We start from the raw sequence: 18,218 nt of genomic DNA on the forward strand, positions 1-18,218 counted from the left end.
TGCGCTGCGTGCCTGCGCCTGAGACGCGTAGAATCGAGGGCCGCCTCGCGCAGAGAGAAAGAGGTCGAGGTAGGAGGCGGACGGGTAGCGCGCCAGTGCGCGCGGGGAGGAGATCCGCGCGGAGCATCCGGCTGTGCCGGGAGTCCACGACATGGCAGGCGTGGGAGCACGTGGGTCGGCCAAGGCCGCGCAGTCCAAGACCAGGAAGAGCGGGTCCGAGGGGCGTGGCAGCGGCGCTCGGGCTGCCTGTGTTGCTAGGGTACCGCCGCGGCCATTCTAAACTGCACTCCCTGAATTTCATCCTGTTTCCATGATTTTCTCTAAAGAAGAGTAACGCAGGTAATAGATGATATCTTGTGCCTTGCTCCATTCTAAACTGCACTCCATGATCTCTTCTGTTGTTTTCTCGACGCAAGCCACTACTGCACATACCCATCATACAAAAAATGCTTCGAGGTGAATTGATTAAAGTGCCATATTAAATAAATTTTGGAAAGGTTTAAACGACGCCCAATGATCCAAGCCTACGCAGCGCATGCCTCGTATTGCAGCGCATGTCGTCGTGAGGTCCAAACTATCTAGCTATTTGGGGCACTGCCGATTTCTTATGTCTCGAATTTTGTTGCTTAGTACAATATTGCTTGTCTTTGTGATCCACTTCTGACTGAAGGATTGATCCCAGATTAAAAATGTATGCAGGAGGCATCACAATTCAAGGTTAAATAATCATGTCTGAATAAATAAAATTGGGTTCAACAACCATGTAGTAGACATTGAATTTTCCAGATCAATGCCTGTTCAACATTCCCAATTCTTGGTGATACTTCATGGACGGTGGTGGCTCGGGAGGATGAGGCCGTGACGGTGGCGGCCTCCTTCGTCGTCCACTCCGCGTGCTTGTTGCCATTGCCACATCGAGGAACTACCGGCTTGTGTGAACTCGCCACATGTTTTTTTCAGCTTCTCATGCAATCCTAATGGCACTACAGTACAAGAGTTCAATGTTGAGTCCTATTGTTTAGGTATCTATTTTCTTCCCAGTCTGGTCTGGGATTGATGATGTATTTTCTTCTGAATCTGTCTAGGATTAACGAGCCCTGTTTCGTTGTGGCTAACTAATGATCGTCGTAGGCACTTGTAGTAACATGGATGAAATGATCGATTCATGTGGTGATTTTGCTGGAAGGAGTTCAGGAAATGTATGATTCAAAAATTTGTTACTTCAATCCATCAGTCAATTCAAAAATTTGTGGTTGGTTATGAATTTTTTGTTTCTCATGTTTGTAGCTTTGTGAATTGCATATTGGTAAATGGAGGTTCCAGTCTGATGCAGCAGTGGTGACAAGAGGAGGCCACCAGCGGAAGTCAGTGGTGACAAGAGGAGGTCACCAGTGGAAGTCACATCCGAGACCTCCTGCCTGGCCCATGGATCTCTGAATCCAGGATATCAATGACATTTTGCCTTGCTGGTAAATGCAAAAGTTCCTTCCTTCCCCTCAAATTTTTGGCTCCCATTGCAACGCAGGTAAATGCAAAAGTTCCTTGTCCTTGTCATAATCAGGGAGGTGTGCTTCACGTCAAAGCCATAGATCACCACAACATGCTAACGTATAGAACATTCTGCAAATCTCCTCTGTCCAAATATAGAACACTCTGTGCAAATCTCCTCTGTCCAAATATAGAACACGTCAAAGCCATAGATCACCACAACATTTTAAATACTTTTACGGTTTATGGCTTCTCTATCAGTTATACGTGAAGATTTACTACATCTTTCTCTTGTCTTCTGAAGCTTGCATCAGCAATAATAATAACTTGTAGGCTGGACTCTCAGTAACAGGCGAGCTCTCGAGGCAATGACAAACAGCACAAACATGTACTACTTAATTAACACAAGATTTCGGTGACCGCATATTCTAGAAAATTGTTGCTGTTCAGCACAGGGTTTCTATTAACAGTCATATTGTATCTTTTTCCATCAGGAATTACAGTTGCTGAGTATTTCCATGATATGGGCCACAACATCAGTATTGTATCCTGGGAAACTAGATTCTGTGTGTACCATGATGATTGTGGTACTACAGGCTTTCAGCTACCATGGTCGCCGCTGGACATTGTTTGTTAGAAACAAAGAACAATGTGTGTGTGTGTGTGGGTGGGTGGGGGGGGGGGGGCAGCAGGCCATGGTCATGGTCGATCGCATGCATGATTAAGCGGGCTTTGTTCAACATTGATAGTACCTCTGCCTGCATCGTATTTGGTTGTTTATATGTGCATCCCTAAAAAAAACGCCGTGGCGTTAGCACGGGCACTATACTAGTATGTGTAGGGTGTACGTGCGTACGTTCATAGGGATAAATGTACGCTCATGTACGTAAGTGTCCCCGTCTGTTACTGGGTCTCGCAAAAAAAAACTAATACTACTTTATACGTGCGCTTATCAAATCCGCCACTGGTTGCGAGGCGAATGCGTGTACGGTATGCACATGGGATTCGAAGTTTCGAACAACCATTCCAGATTATTGAATCGATCTTATATGCTTTCAGAAAATGCGTTGCAGTACAATGCATTATTTCTAGTCAAAAAATAGCTATACCGGGCCATTTATTAATTGTCTGGTCCGATACTCCGATCGAAAAGGGCACCCTACCCGTGATTTCATAGCCCACTTGATTCATTGATAGGTCCATGCACTTCGTTTGAACTGTGTATAATGCCAATCTTAATGGAGATTTCACATCTCAGTTTCTGAGACTTCAATGTAATGATGAAAGTAGTGTGAACAAATTTCATCTTTATAAGACTCATTTCATCCCATAGAATTATTTTGTTGTCTCTTTTCATTTATATTATGTCCTATCAAATTATTTAATGTCTATAAAATTTTTATAAAACCTCCGCTAAAACTGGTCTCGTGACAAAAAAGATGTGCCCAAGTCCTGAAGATCGACCTCATTCGTCCTTTTCTTGGTGTTTTTACTTGGGCCATGGGACTATGGGAGTGGAAGATCTTTTTTAAATGGAAATACATCCAATTTTGGCTGAAAGCATACAAGAAGACGCAAAACTACCTGGGGATTGTTTGGCTCCTCTCTTATCAACCTCAATATACATTTGTTGGCATGAATTGAGATAGAAATTAAACTATTTTTTATCCTAATTCACTGCAACATGTGTGGATTGAGTGGATAGGAGGTATCCAAACAAATCTTGTTTGGATGAACTTGTAAGCCGGCAAGGTGGCGGTGTTTGTGATCAGGGCCAAGGCCCTTGCACGATGGTGACATCTGTCAGGCTCCGACGAGTGTTAATTGAAGTAATGCACACGTATTAGGTGTCAAATATTGCAACTTCTCTCTCTCTCTCTCTCAAGGGTGAAGACTGAAGTCAAGGTCTTTGGACTGTTCATAGGATGCCCTGCAGCTGAGGGTGGAGAAAATGAGAAATGACAGCTAAACGTCTGTCAATGACTTCAAGCCAAGCCTCCAACGAATGACCGTGACCTTGAAGAGTGATTATTTTACAGGTTCTGTTTCAAGTTCTGGCAAACGGAAACTTCGTATGTTTGGATTTGAACAAAAAGCAAGCACCTGCTATTTATATTTAACAAATGTTTCGAGTTAACTTGCTTCAATGCCATGTTTACCTAATTGATTGTTGATACAACTGAAAAAGAGAAGATACTGAGGCTGAGTGCATGTAATTTGCTTCACAAATGAAAAGTTTAAAGCCACATTTACTATTCCTTGAATCCGATGGTTTCTATCAACTGAACTCTGATCTTGTTTGAGTACTTTGTCGACTATATGTATCACATGTGCCCCCGACAATGAAAACGATGCACAATACCGGTGCCGGTACTAGGATTTTAAGGGCCCTCTGGCAATCTTGTCGCAACGGCCCTTCTTGACCATATATAAAATCTTATAATATATAGGCACTAATTTTATTTACAAAACGAAAGCAAATTCAATAACATATTTTTAATTTAACATGTCTGATAATTATCGAGGAACAATGTAGATTAAGCACTATATTTGTAGATGTATGATAATTATCGAGGAACAATGTAGATTAAAAAACAATATATTTATTTTCTTTTCTCACCCATGACAAATGTTTCTTAGGTAACATTCTAAAATTCTAACACCTAAATTAGAAGAAAAATATGACTATATGGGTATAAAGTACTAGAAGTCTGAAATACTATACAAATAATTAATTTGGATTAAAAAGAAAAAAAAATACCTTGGGCCTAAACAATTGATCGGTGATCGTAATTTGTAAGAAGCCAAGAATCAAGATGTCGTCGTCGTGGAGCCCTGCACGGTCGCCGTCCTCGTGCGCCATGTCCGTGTCTCTGGTAGTACAGCTCTTCGCGGCGGCGCGGCTCGCCAGCACCACGTGTGTAAGGCGCATGTCGTGAACTCACGATCAAAGTGTGCTGTGTGCAGCGTGACTCCTCGCCTCCTCTACCTGAGGGTCGTGGGGAAAGAAAACTAGAAAATAAATGTTGATGTTGTCTTTTTGGACCGCCTGACCAGTTCTATGTCACTCTTCTCATTAGTTTGCTAATGCCTAATGGACTATATGACCTGTGGGTTTGTATACCTGGGCTTAGGCCCCTTCTCTGCTGAGGCCCTCGGCCGTCGCACCTCCTGGCCTACCCCTAGGGCCGGCACTGCACAATACACGTCATAAGGGACACAGCAACTGAAGCTTTTGAAACCTAACACCCCATATGCCCGAGGGGAACCTAGTCAAGGCAAGCTGTGGTGATGGGCTGCCCTAGGGCGGCCTAACCATCCTTAGAACCTTGTGTTCGTTGTTGTAACAAAGTAGATGTCAATAAAGAACAAGAAACAAACTAGTGCAGAGATGAAATAGTAATATGAAATGATATAGTAGATTGATTTGTTCAATTATTTGATGTCAATCAAACGTACCTGGTACATATTTATAGAATGAATGGTCTTTCGTATGGTAGACAAAGTCCAAACCAATTTGGACTCTATATTGAACGCTTCTTCATATGCAGTGATGAGGGCAAACAGAATTCCTGCAGTCAAAACTCTGCAGCTTCTTTGGAAAGGGCAAACAAGAGCGTAGTCTCTGCACCGGACAGACAAAAATCCGCTTAGTCTCTAGAAATGGTAGATGAAACTCGAAAAACCTCTAGCAAAGATCCTGATAGTTGTTGGAATAATGTGAATACATCTTTGCTGAGAAGACAAACAAAAGGCTGAACATGTCTGGATATACAACAACTCCAAATAACCAAACAATGTATCAAAAAAATCACATTAATTGGTTTGATCGAGGAATTAACTATCCGGCCAATTATAAACCACTAGTCCATCAACCTGTGCTCTCGCATGGGCTAGAATTTTAAAAGATGTACTATTAATATATTTGATTTGATTAATAAAAAAATACTTATATTAAATTGTATGCTTTTCTTTGTTTATTTTCTATAAAATTGACATAATAGATACTTTGTAGTCTATATCTAATGATCATAAACTTATTAATTGCTTTTTTTTGCAAGGGACTAACTTGTATATTTTTCATCCATATTAATTCTTTTACTTTGCATGGCACCTTGTATATTTTAATATGCAATTAGTTTGTTTCCTTGCGATTAACTATGGTGACCCTTGTTGCATCAAATATATTAAGCCATGAATTTTAATTTTAATTTTTTTTAACTTTATTTTTATTGACTGCTACAGATTTTTTTCCTTAAGTTAAAACTCTTGTGCTTATTGTATATTTTACTAACTCTCATTTTGGACGGCTTTAAAATCAACATTTTAGGTCATATAGTACATTCCTAAATACTACAATAGTATATGCAATCATTTGAAACATGCACCATGTCACCTAAGATAAGTGATAGAGCTTGAAATGAGGGGTAGCAGTGCTAACCTCAAGAGAACTTTAAGTCTTATTAAGCCTTATAATGATCAAATTACTCTATAGTAATCTTAAAGGGCCACAAAAATATAGCCATCAGTAGTCTCCCACGATTCTTAGGATGAATGAATTTTCCTATCAAGGAATTATACGTGCAATTATGGTTATACTATCAATATAGGCGTGTCAAACATTTAGTTAAAATATATAAATATAGATAAAGTAACAACCTATATAAATTATGTCATGGCTACTAAATATGGTTTTAGAAAAAAAATAGCATCATTAGTATATGAGTTGTTAAGGAAATATGTTGTTGATGAAACATAACATGTATATTTATCACTCATGTATGCTAACACAATTTGTATGCTTATATTAATCAAATCTTAATATATTAATATTGATAGAAGTGGACAATGTAAAAACATCTACATGCTCTATGGTTATTTACACAATTTTTCATTGAAGATATTGATTATTTTTAGATGTAAATTTGATAGCATATTTAATTTTTTTAGTAATGAGATGAGAATTGGGTTACATAAATTATTTATTGTAATAGGAGCATACGTGGGTAATTAGATGCAAATTTAGGTCTTCTTTAGATCATGTTTCTTAATGGCATACTCCCTCTGTCCCAAAATATTTGTCGCTTTCGCTTCCCGAGAAACAACTTTGATAAAATATATATTAAAAAATATTAATATTTATGGTACATAATTAGTATCATTGGAAAGATCTTTGAATCTAGTTTTTTAATAAATTTATTTGGAGATACAAATATTGTATGTATTTTCTACAAATCGAGTCAAACTTGTGGCACGAAAACCGAAAACGACAGATAATATGGGACGGAGGGAGTATGTGGGTAATTTAAATATAGAGCCATAAGTTATTTTTTTGTTGTTTTATGTAATAGCAGATGTGGGTAATTATTTAGAAAATAGAATAGATCTAATAGCTATTATTATCAATGGTGATTAGGTTATACCAAATTGATGGTTATATGTTTTAGATTTTTGTGAGAAATTTCTAGGATCTATCTTTTATTTTCCTATTGTGTCTCGTGGGGATTAAAGTTGAGGCTCCATTAAGAACCTCTAGTTAGCGTTTCTAGTATTTATCTTTTTTACAGCATGACATGCATTTAGTTTAAACCTAATCATAAGATATATAAACTCTTATTGCTTCCATTTCATGAATTATAGTTTAGCTTTCGACTTTTAACCAAGTTGTACAATTTTTTCCACATGTAAGTAGAAACTCTAGTGTTTTTTATTTTTTTATTCGAAATTTATTTTTATTAAAAAGAGTTTAGGTCTTAGTAATATTGTTTTCCGCATGTTAATTAAGTTGAAACTCAGATTGCACCCTAGCACCGAACTTATTGAATTGTTATATCAAAGAATTATATGTGTGTCGTATTATTTTATATATCACAGAGTTGTAAAAATTAAATTATCAATATTGATATGACATAATAATGTTTTAGTTAAAATGTATAAAGTTATTTAAAACAACTTATGAAATTCATGATTAGGGAGTATTAATATAATTCAAAGGGAATTGCCGGTTTTATGTTATTGCAATAGTTTGTTAATTAAACATTTTCCATGCTTATAAGCTATTAATATAAATATTTATACTAATGTATATATGTCTACTTGGTATACATGGTCACACATAGCATTATGGTTATTTAATTTCACAGTTATAGAAGTTTGTAATTTAGAAATATATATATGTCCCGTATATGCATGGTCAAACATAGCATTGTGATTACTTAATTTCATATTTCTAGAAGTTTGTAATTTAGAAATATATATGTCTCATACTTTATGAATATAGATTTTTTGTAATAGCATATATTCGTATTTACATATAGATTTGAGAGAGGTGGGTAATTTAGATGTAATGTGAGAGGGTTATTATGAATTATGTTTCATAATGATAAAATGAGTAATTTAGATACAAATTTAGGGTGTTATTTTGAATTATTTTTTATAATGATAAGTGTGGGTAATTTATATACAAATTTAGAGGGCTATTTTGAATTATCTTTCGTAATGGCAGAGGTGGGTAATTTATATGCATAAGTAGGGGTTACTTTAAGTATTTTTCATAATGGCAGAGGTGGGTAATTTTTTTTATAAATTACAATAAATCCAATGGCTATTATCGGAGATGATGATTAGAATCTACCAAATTAAAGGTCAGATGTTCTGATTATTATAAGAATTTATAGGATTTATCTTTTTTCTTAGCACGTCTGGTAAGAGTTAACGTGGTGTCTCCATTGAAGCCTCTAATTAGTAATAGTAAGATTTTTGGCATCAAAGACAGGGAACTGAGTGAGAGACGGCAAAACTCTTTGTCGATTGTATTCATCCTCGCTTATTCTTATTTCGTTCATTAATGAGTTTTAACTTGGACGAAATGGCGAAAGTCTTTCTCATGGACGTACGTTCTCCACGCCAGCTTGTCAACACTAGCAGTTAGCTACTGGCTACTGCTGGCAGTTCCGCCAAGGAATACTGCAACGCCTTTATTCCTTGACTGAACGTCCCAATGAAGGCAGCAACTAGCTGGTCAAATCATGCTCCTGAAACCTCAATTTACCGCTCGAGATGTGCAATTGTTCAAGCACACACGATGCAACAAATGGTACCAAAAAGACTGGAGCCAATCTGCCAATGAAACATCACAGGAAAAAAAAAACGGACTTGTTTCCCGGGGGCAAAGAAATAATGCGACAAGTACTTGGGAAATGGTGCTAGTCCAAACAAGCTCTCTAAAAGAACTTGCCATAACGCACACCTTAAGATACAAGTGCTGATTACTAGGTAGCTTAAGATAATAAGATATTCAAAGCCCAAAAGTACATTACAAATTTGCCAAACATCCTTGTTCCAAGAATCATAAGGTCACCTTTTAGCAATCCAGGATGTGGTTCAGGCCCTGCGAAAAGTTATGGTTAAGAAGCCTCAGAGCGTAAGGTCGGTGGAAAATTGCAGAAAGCAGGTTTTACAAACTTCTAACGTCCATGAGTGTCACTAACATGAAAGTTGCACTCGGTAGTCCTTTCTGCATCTTCTACAAGGATATGGCATGTGGATCAGATCATCATATCTGTCGCCGAGACATCAACCACCCTGCCAACAACAGGTCTTTGCTCATGAACCTGCAAAACTTTCATCAGTTAATGAGCAAACACACCAAGACAATGTCAAAAGAAGAAACTACGAAAGCACTTACAGTGGCCCAACAGCTGCCTAGCGATTTTGGCATTTGTGACTTTGAAGGCTGGAGCCGAGAATTAAATTTTGCACTACAAGAGTCTGCTTCATCGCATGATCGGATCTTTTCAGCCAATGAGATACCAAAGATTTTGCAGCCATTTTCAACTGTACTCTCATTGTTTGATTCATGCTCATGCACCACTGACAGGGGAGTGCATATTCTCAGTTCCAGTACATTCTTCTATTGCTTCGCCGGAAACAAGATGAGGCCAAAGAGATAATGCTTGATTGCTTCTTCCCATATCTTGAGTAGGAACAGTCCTATCAAATCTACCATCCTCATCCTTATCCAGGCAGCTGTACTCATATTCCAAGCTGAGTTATCTTAGAACTAGTTTGTGGAAACATAAGCACAGATGACTGGGGAGGATGCTTGCAACAGAAGAACCGGTTTTGCTGGCTGTGGAAAATCACACCCTCGTGGTGCAGGCCATTTATACGCTGCACCAGATACATGGCTACCATCAGGTTGATACATGCCAGCAGTTCTTATATGGCCATCAGCCAAACATCCTCCTCGGAAAGGACGAAACACTTCTTGACCTTGCAAGACCTTTTGGAATCTTTGAGATTCCCCAAAGCCTGAGCAATAGGTAGGGAAAACCAGGGATTCCATTTGGAGATCTAACACCAAGTCTTGGGATCCCTAAGATATTGTTACTCAGTGTTACTACGTTCATCACTGTACTGCAAATTTCTCGCTTCAGTTGCCTGAAAAGCAGAAATAGCAGTACCGTCATGGGTTTTCAAACCCAACAATTCTTGACCTTGCAAGACCTTGTGGAATCTGCAGATCCCAGCAAAATCTGAAGAAATGCTTCCATCTGCCAAAATAGCAAAAGAGGACAAATTCAGCAGGGTACATATAAACCTTGACTAATGGTTCTCCTTTCACTTGTAAAACTACCTACTTGGAAGCACAATCTCCGGATTAACTTGAGGGAGGCATGGTTTCAGACGTTTTGAATTGGGAGCGCACATATGAGATCCTGAAACTGATCCTGTGACCTCAATCTCCCAAGGAGATACCCTATTGGGCCAATGGCACTCTATACCATCATCCCATCTAACCTGTCAAGATGACCATCAGTCAATAACATATGGCAGCCTGGAACAAGATTTCAGGAAGGGAACAGAAGGATAAGAATTTCCTATCAAGGCTCAAACCGAAGTCTGACCCACAATGGCATGTAAAATGCAGCTTTAAATTTACATCAGACAAATATCCTGGAAGGTAAGTAACAAAGTAGCTTCCTCAAAAAAAAAAAAAAAAAAGTAAGTAACAAAGTATGAAAGTAAGACTGCAGTATTAAAAAATCACATACTAAAACTTTGGCTAAGGACATTAGCTTAGCTTTTAGATGCTATAACTCCCACTCTATACTTATAGTGACTAATCACTAACTGACTCGAACTATTAGAATCATGAATTGCGACTACAAGCAGGCATGAAGTTCCGCAAGCGCAAAGAAATAATTGAAGTTTAGTTTCAGATGCACTAAATGAATATAACTTGATTAGTAGCACAATAACCAAACAAAAAAACAGAAATTGCATTGATCATGTCAAGCATTAGTAGTAGCCTCCTAGGGTACAACAATAGATTTGTTTCTTCAAAATTACTACTCCCTCCATTTCAAATTATAGGTCACTTTAGCTTTTTTTCTCGAAAACCACTTCAGCTTTTTAAGTCAAACTTCTCTAACTTTGATCAAGCTTTTAGGAAAATATATTAACATAGTTCAAATAAATGCACTATCAAGACATTCCATGAAGAATTTAACAAAACTGATTTGATGTTTTTTGGTACTTTTTTCTTTATAGTTGGTCAAAGATAGAGAAATTTGACTTATTACAAAACTAAAGTGACTTATTTTTTGGAACGGAGGGAGTAGTATACACACATAAATTCGGTCTACTTGGGATCATGTTCTTAAGAAAGGTCAGGCCAGGAAGGATGCCAATAACGAACTACTAGATACAGACATTGATTCTTCTGGCAATCATGTTCTTAAAAATACATGTACAATCGATACTAATATTGGCATCCGTCATATGTACAAATCAGGAGAAGAGAACATACCACCAAGCATTTCCATTTTGAACCATACCAAATAGGCTCAGCTTCTCTGCTTCCAATTATTATCCCAGTACACCTGAAAAAAAAAATGAACACACCAGAATGAGTGAAATAGAAGTGCATGGGAAATCCATCAGCAAAAAACATATATGATCATTGCACCACTGTAACCTTTCAGAAGCATCGTCACTTTCATATCGCATTCTGCATCTCATTCCAACAGAAATTGGTTGATTGAAGCTTCTCGTGAACTTCCAATAGGGTACAATGAATTCAGATTGACTTAACCTGTGAATTCAAGTAATTTGTTATACACAGGAAGGCATCAGACTCCAACAAGGGGAGACATTAGAAGGAAAATGCATATCTAAAATTCTGTTTGCACTTCTAACTAGTCACAAATTTAATCATGGTACTAAAAAAGAAGTAGCACAGAAGAACGGGATAGATACTTGTAAATATAATTTGGCATCAATAGGTTTGAAACGTTAAATTCAAAAAAAAAAACTTGAAATCTAAATGGCAACCTTAAATGTGCACCGTGTCATCATTCCCAAAGATCACATGCGATAGCATAATTTGCATGTATGCAGACACAAGATAATGCGACAGGCCAAGGAGGTGAAACAAAAGGGATCAGTTTTTTTTTATTTTGTTAATCAACCATAGCACAACAGCAGCCACTATTGTGACACCATAAAATTGGATTGTTGTACTCGAAAAGAGGCAGCACTGGATTTGCTCGTCAGTAAGTATTGAACCGAGTATAAGTAAGACAATATTTTGGTCTCTAGTAAATGGCTTTTGAGCAAGCCACTAAGGAACAACAGTAGGATTTAGTACTTTCCTACTATTTAAGGATCCACAGATTGCATGCATAGCAGATGCTCTATCACAGCTATAGTTGCATCATGTGAATCTGAGCTTGTCAAATATATACCAGTACAGACATCTAGATAATTGACAAAACAACCAGAAAAGTACTTTTATTACCTGGGATTGTAGTAAATGTGGAAAACAGTCTTCGTGGCCACAGCTTGTGCAACGTTTCCCAGAGTGCTATGACTTGAGAACTGGTTACGCAGCGCAGGAATAGGAGTTACAATTTTTAGCTGCGCTGCTCGGCGCACTCCCAGTCGAAGCACTCCATCTTCACCTCTGGAAAAGGATGAAAGTCTATACAGAAGAGAAGGCACAATATGTTCAATTTTATAATGACAAAATGAGTTAAACGCCTACCGAAGGAACAGAACTGCATCTCCAGAAACAAGCTTCTTCTTGTTAACAAATGCACTCCATCCAGTGGTTAAGAGATGCCTTCGTGGCTGGCCTGTAACAAGCAGGCCTATCAGAAACTATAGTTATTCAAAATCCAATAGCATCCATCCTATTTTATGTTTCATACAATCACTAACATCTGTTTCGCTGTTCGCAAGCTGCCTGATTTTTTATTGAAGTATCAGTTGATTTTCCTGACCACTTAGATTAGCTTCGAGACATTCATTTTCAGAAATTTGCTCAAATTTACAGACTGAATGCAAATATGATAACCTCTATTACTTGGAAACTAAAGCCAACATTTGGTCAATTATTATTACTGAAAATGCAGACTCTCAAATGAACACAACTGTTGAAGTATCAGTTGATTTTCCTGACCGCTTAGATTAGCTTCGAGATTCATTTTCAGAAATTTGCTCAAATTTACAGACTAAATGCAAATACGATAACCTCTATTACTTGGAAACTAAAGCCAACATTTGGTCAATTATTATTACTGAAAATGCAGACTCTCAAATGAACACAACTAAAGCCCTCATTCTAAACTGAGTCTCATTCGGTACTTAAGCCTGAATAACATGCTAAGAAAACGGAATCCATGTTTGCAAAGAGAATCCTAATAACGAAGCATATTGTACAGAACCGTATAGCCCACAGTGAATCCCCAAGCCAAGCTAACCCAGTCAATAAACTCTATTGGTGTACCTCGGTAGATATGTCGGAACTTCCACTCCGTGTCATGTAGATCCTTGGCCACGAGCTCCTGAGATGGCCTCAGCTGGCTGTAGTCCTGCACGCCACACCAAACAGAGGGGTCCCAAACAGAGTCAGTAACCCAAGCAACCTCGAAACCACCATGAGAAGGGGGACCTCTTTCAGGGCTACTGGCCGTACCAGCGGCGGGAAGCAGTCCTCGGCAGCGCGGCGCGGCACGGAGAAGCCGCCGTGCGTGCTGGTGTCGGAGGCCGTGAGCGTCTTGCAGAACATGTGCGGCGTCCGTGCGAGCGGCTTCATGGCGGCCCCGTCCTCGCCGTCGCGACCCGCGTCCTCGTCCTCCCGAACCCGCGCCCGCGCCCGCCTCTCCGCGTCCTCGTCCTCGGGCAGCAGCGACACCCGCGCGTACACCTCGTCTGTCGCGCCGTCCGCCTGCACGGAACAAGACCAGTTATCCTGTCACTGTCAGTCAATAGCTCGAGCACATTGCCCTCGCAGGCACGGTACAAGCGCCCAGACCCCGCGCGCGCACGAACTCACGTGGAGGGCTGACGTCGACGACGTGGCAGAGCACGTGTGGCGGCACCGCCGCCGCAGCGGCTGCTACCGCCGCGCCCGCGTCGCTGCCGATGTGCTCGAGGTAGCCCTGCGGCAGGTACACGACGGCGCTGCCCTTGCGCGGCAGCGGCGCGACGGGGCCCACGCACGCGTGCCACAGCTCCAGGCACACGGCGCCACCGGCCCTGGCGGCCACAGGCGGCGCCTCCGCCTCCGCCTCCGCCTCGTCCTCCTCCTCCACGGTGTTGAGGTCAATGCCCGCCATGGCCCCGGTCGGCCGCAGCAGCTGGCTCCACGGAAGGAGCAGACGACGGCAGCAAAGCGCCAGTGCGGCGAGGGATGGAACTGAGGAAGCGAGTGAGGAGCGAGGGGGTTTAATGGCGCGGGGAGAGGAGTGGGTGGGAGGTGGAGGGCGGGCGAGACATGGTGGCGATGGCCATGAATGGCTGGGGTGGCTTGCTTGTAGGCGGGGAAGGGGAAGTGGTGTGGTGGGGAGTAGCCGAGTAGGACGCAGACGAGAGGCATAAGGCCCCATCTGTCACAGCTCAGCTTCACCTCACCATATAAACTGTTTTTTTTTTAAATAGCTTTATGAGTAACTTTTTTTTTTCCGAGGCTGAGTTATTTTAGAGCAAGTGTTGATAAAACAGCTTCTCACGATGAAACCGTAAATAGAATGATTATAATATAAGAGATAAAGTTAGAATAAATTATTTTTTTTATTTTATCTCAACTTATATCTTTGTGCGAGAAGGAGAAAAATAGATTCAACCATGAAGTTATTTTACAAATGAGTGTTTGAAAAAAAAAAAACAGTTCACGTTATGAAGCTGTTGGGAGCTGTGCCAATCAGGCCGTAAATACTGTAGCGAAGGGAAGTGGCCGGCGAGGCGGGGGGAAGGCACAAGGCAGTGGTGGTGGACAGGCAGGCGCGAGTGCCGGGAGCCGCTGTGCAGTGCAGCGGCAGAGCCGCAGAGGTGGGGGAGTGACGAGGAGAGCCAAGGACGGGCCGACGCTCCTGTGCCTGGCTCTGGCTGCCACCATTGCTCCTTACTCATCACTTTCAGTCCGTCACTCACTGCCTCTTGTTTTTGGATTCAAAGGCCTTGATTAGATAGCAGTTAGGAATCAGTATTTGGTATTGTAGTATTTTTATTTGTATTTGATAATTATTATCTAATCATGACCTAAGTAGGTTTAAAAGATTCGTCTCGTAATTTACAATCAAACTGTGTAATTAGTTATTTTTTTTATCTACATTTAATACTCTATATATGTGTCCAAAGATTTGATGTGATGAAAAGAAAGTGAAAAAATTTGGAATCTAAACAAGGCCAAAGGTACCAGTAGTATTCAACTATAAGAGCGTACTAGCGTGGTACAGTTCAATGGGGAAACTTTTCTGTCACTCTGATTTTGGATGGTTAGGATTACATATCTACGGCCTGTTCGTTTGGCTGATCGTAAATTTTTAGTCAAAATAGTATTTTTCTCTCACACAAACCAGTCAGTCGTACTTCTTCACGAACTAGCAACGATATGAACCAGCCAACCGAAGAGGTCGCTAGTTTTCACTCAGCAGTGAGCTACAGTACTAATTACAAAAGTTCATGGTATTTCAGTTTTTTCACATGGTAAATAAAAATATCATACGGCGGATCATGGCCTTGTTTAGATTGCAAATTTTTGTAATCCGGACACTGTAGCACGTTTCGTTTGTATTTGACAAATTTTATCCGATCATGGACTAACTAGGCTCAAAAGATTCGTCTCGTGATTTACAACCAAACTATGCAATTAGTTATTTTTTTTACCTACATTTAATGCTCTATGCATGTGTCCAAAAAATAATGTTATGAAGAGAGAGTAAAAAAACTTGAAATTTTGATGGGATCTAAACAAGGGCCATGTAGAGTAAGGGGGGCACAGATGCGTTTGTACGTTTTGATACCGATACCGATGAATACAGTTGACGCCCACCGCCGTTCAGCGTTGCCAAGCAGCATAATTCTCGCTTGGCCCTCACCGATGGTGACAAACTCGATGGGGGCACACCGGGCACCGGCACAGTACGCCCTGGATCGCCGAACGGGGCCGATGCTGCGGTACCAGCACGGCGGCTCTGTTACCAGCTGTTTGCGCTCATTTATACGGTTGAGAGAAAAAAATATGCGCCCACATTGATATTCATTCTGTTCGTTTGTTGGTTTCAGTCAGGCTTATTCAACCAGCCAACAGTATTTTTCTCTCACAACAAACCAGCACCAGTCAGTTCAAACCAGCTCAGAAACCAACCAGCGAACACGCCGAATGCTAGTGGCTCTGTTATAAAATATTGCACCACAATAAGCTGACTTGAGCCGCCATGGAACTGCCTGTAGCCATCTGAGTACGCTGCTGCCTGCTGGGTGCCCTCGGCTCCCCCACCCTAGATGGCTAGATGTGTGCGCTAGGGCGAGGGGCCGCTTTTCTGTTGCAGGACACTTGCAGTTGGTTGAGCTGTTCCGAAAGGGACCCTGCTCCGGTTAACGGCCCTCGGCTCGGCGCCATGTTACCCTAGCCTAGCCACGCCGATCCGATCCGATCCATTAGTTGGCCCGGTCCATGATCCATTGCAGGTGTGGTGTACGCTATAATGATGTGAGGCAAATGCCGATCTATTTGTTGGTTGGTTTTTAAGTCGATAAATTTAATTGGTGTTAATTCGTGGTCAGAGAAAAATATAGTTAACTGACTAGTAAGTCCTGGCCGAACAGGCTGACTGTGTGAGTTGACCCGGGCATTGCGCATGCAGTGCAGGGTGCACTCCTGAAGATGGCTCCTTGTGCTTGTCCCTGGCCATGATGAGGCCATGAAGGCCTTGTCACAACTTAAAGCTAGAATTTACTATTTGGATTTCTTGGGGGAAATCATGAAATCAACAGCTCGAAGTACTAACGCTCCTGTGCACGATCGCTGTTGATCGACCAGGCCCACAGGCCACATCGATCTCCAACTGTTCGTACACTCGATGGGTTATCATTGTGCCAGCGTCTTCCAGAATGGGCATTCATCTCATCATGACACCATGATTAGGTACCATGAGCTCAAGATTCCCCAAGGACGCACACTTCGGAGAACGACCAAACAAGAAGGCTGGGCTGGCAATGCGAGCCAGGCTCTTTGTCCAGCACAGTACTGCTCGCAAGTGTAAGCCCTGGTTTAGTTTACGAAATTTGGAATTTGGGGCTACTGTAGCACTTTCGTTTTTATTTGGCAAATAGTGTTCAAACATTGACTAATTAGGCTTAAAACGTTCGTCTCGCAATTTTCCACCAAACTGTGCAATTAGTTTTTCTTTTCGTCTACATTTAATGCTCCATACACAAGCCGTAAACATTCGATGTGACAGGTACTGTAGCAACTTTTTAGACTTCCTACTGTAGCAACTTTTTAGACTTTGGGGTCCAACTAAACAAGACGAGTGTAAGGTCGAGTGGACATTGATGGCTCGGCACGCCTCGTAGTATAAGACTGTCGACGCAGCAGCTGCTGCATGCATCCGCACGCTGCCGCTGCCAAATTTGATGGCCCTGTCGTCCGTCGCTGGCTCGCTGCCGCGGCCCGAGGCTTCGAACGTACTCGTACTAGAGGCCGGCGTGGTGAGGCCGGTCGACCAAGGCAGCAAACGCAGGCAGGCACACAGCCGCGCAGGCAAGGCCACCGGCCACGCCATGCCGCGCCACCGCCACTGTGCACGCGTACGTACGTACGCATGCAGTACGCCAGGCTGCTGGGCCTCGCACGGTCGCGACCGTGATGGTCCGGGACATGACCGTGGGACAGGGGGCGAGAGCGATCAAAATGCACGAGACCACACGAGCGGGCGGCGTCGTGCCGTCGTTATACATGGAGAGTTAGGAGGAAAAGGGAAAGGGGCCCCCCTCCCCCACCCCTCCGACGGCACTGCAGCTACTATAACGTCCCAGGCCGGCAGCGGCAGGCTCGGCGCCCGCAGGCCGCAGGAGCAATGTTACGTCCACCTCACTTTTCCCCTCGCTTTTATCGGGCGTGGCTCAGAGATGCTGTTTGGGGTAAGAAGCCGTTGGCCCTAGGCGCTTTGGCCTTTGGCCCCCGGCTGCCCGCCACCCCTGTTCCCGTTCCCTCGACTGGAGCGAATTTTTTACTATTTAATCCTTTTTTTTTAAGTTTCTCTCAAATAGACCCCTGACGGAAACAATTCTAGAAATGGACCCTTGACTCGGCGTCAGAGTGAGTGGCGCCGAGCTCGGCGTCACAATGACTGGCGCCGAGGTCCTGAGCACGGGCAAACGGCCTGTCAGGGGCTCGGCGCCGAGCTCGGCGCCGTAGATCTTGGCGTCGAGCTCGG

The 18,218-nt window shown here is 41.9% G+C and overlaps 1 long non-coding RNA gene and 1 pseudogene across 4 annotated transcripts; one reads left to right on the plus strand and one right to left on the minus strand.

Annotated features, from left to right (window-relative positions):
- Window positions 1–525: 525 nt before the first annotated feature.
- Window positions 526–2,127, plus strand: LOC136452657 (uncharacterized). 4 transcript variants are annotated; one of them, XR_010758877.1, is made up of 5 exons: window positions 526–1,022; window positions 1,086–1,199; window positions 1,288–1,525; window positions 1,793–1,876; window positions 1,983–2,113. It is a non-coding gene; the product is annotated as an uncharacterized lncRNA (long non-coding RNA). The 4 variants fall into 4 exon arrangements; XR_010758876.1 differs by having other exon boundaries at window positions 1,288–1,469; window positions 1,983–2,109; XR_010758875.1 differs by having other exon boundaries at window positions 1,793–2,127.
- Window positions 2,128–8,931: 6,804 nt separating this feature from the next.
- On the minus strand, window positions 8,932–14,361 carry LOC136452658 (auxin response factor 2-like; annotated as a pseudogene).
- Between the last annotated feature and the right edge of the window lie 3,857 nt (window positions 14,362–18,218).

Source organism: Miscanthus floridulus, chromosome 5, assembly GCF_019320115.1.
Source record: "Miscanthus floridulus cultivar M001 chromosome 5, ASM1932011v1, whole genome shotgun sequence".
NCBI lineage: Eukaryota > Viridiplantae > Streptophyta > Magnoliopsida > Poales > Poaceae > Miscanthus > Miscanthus floridulus.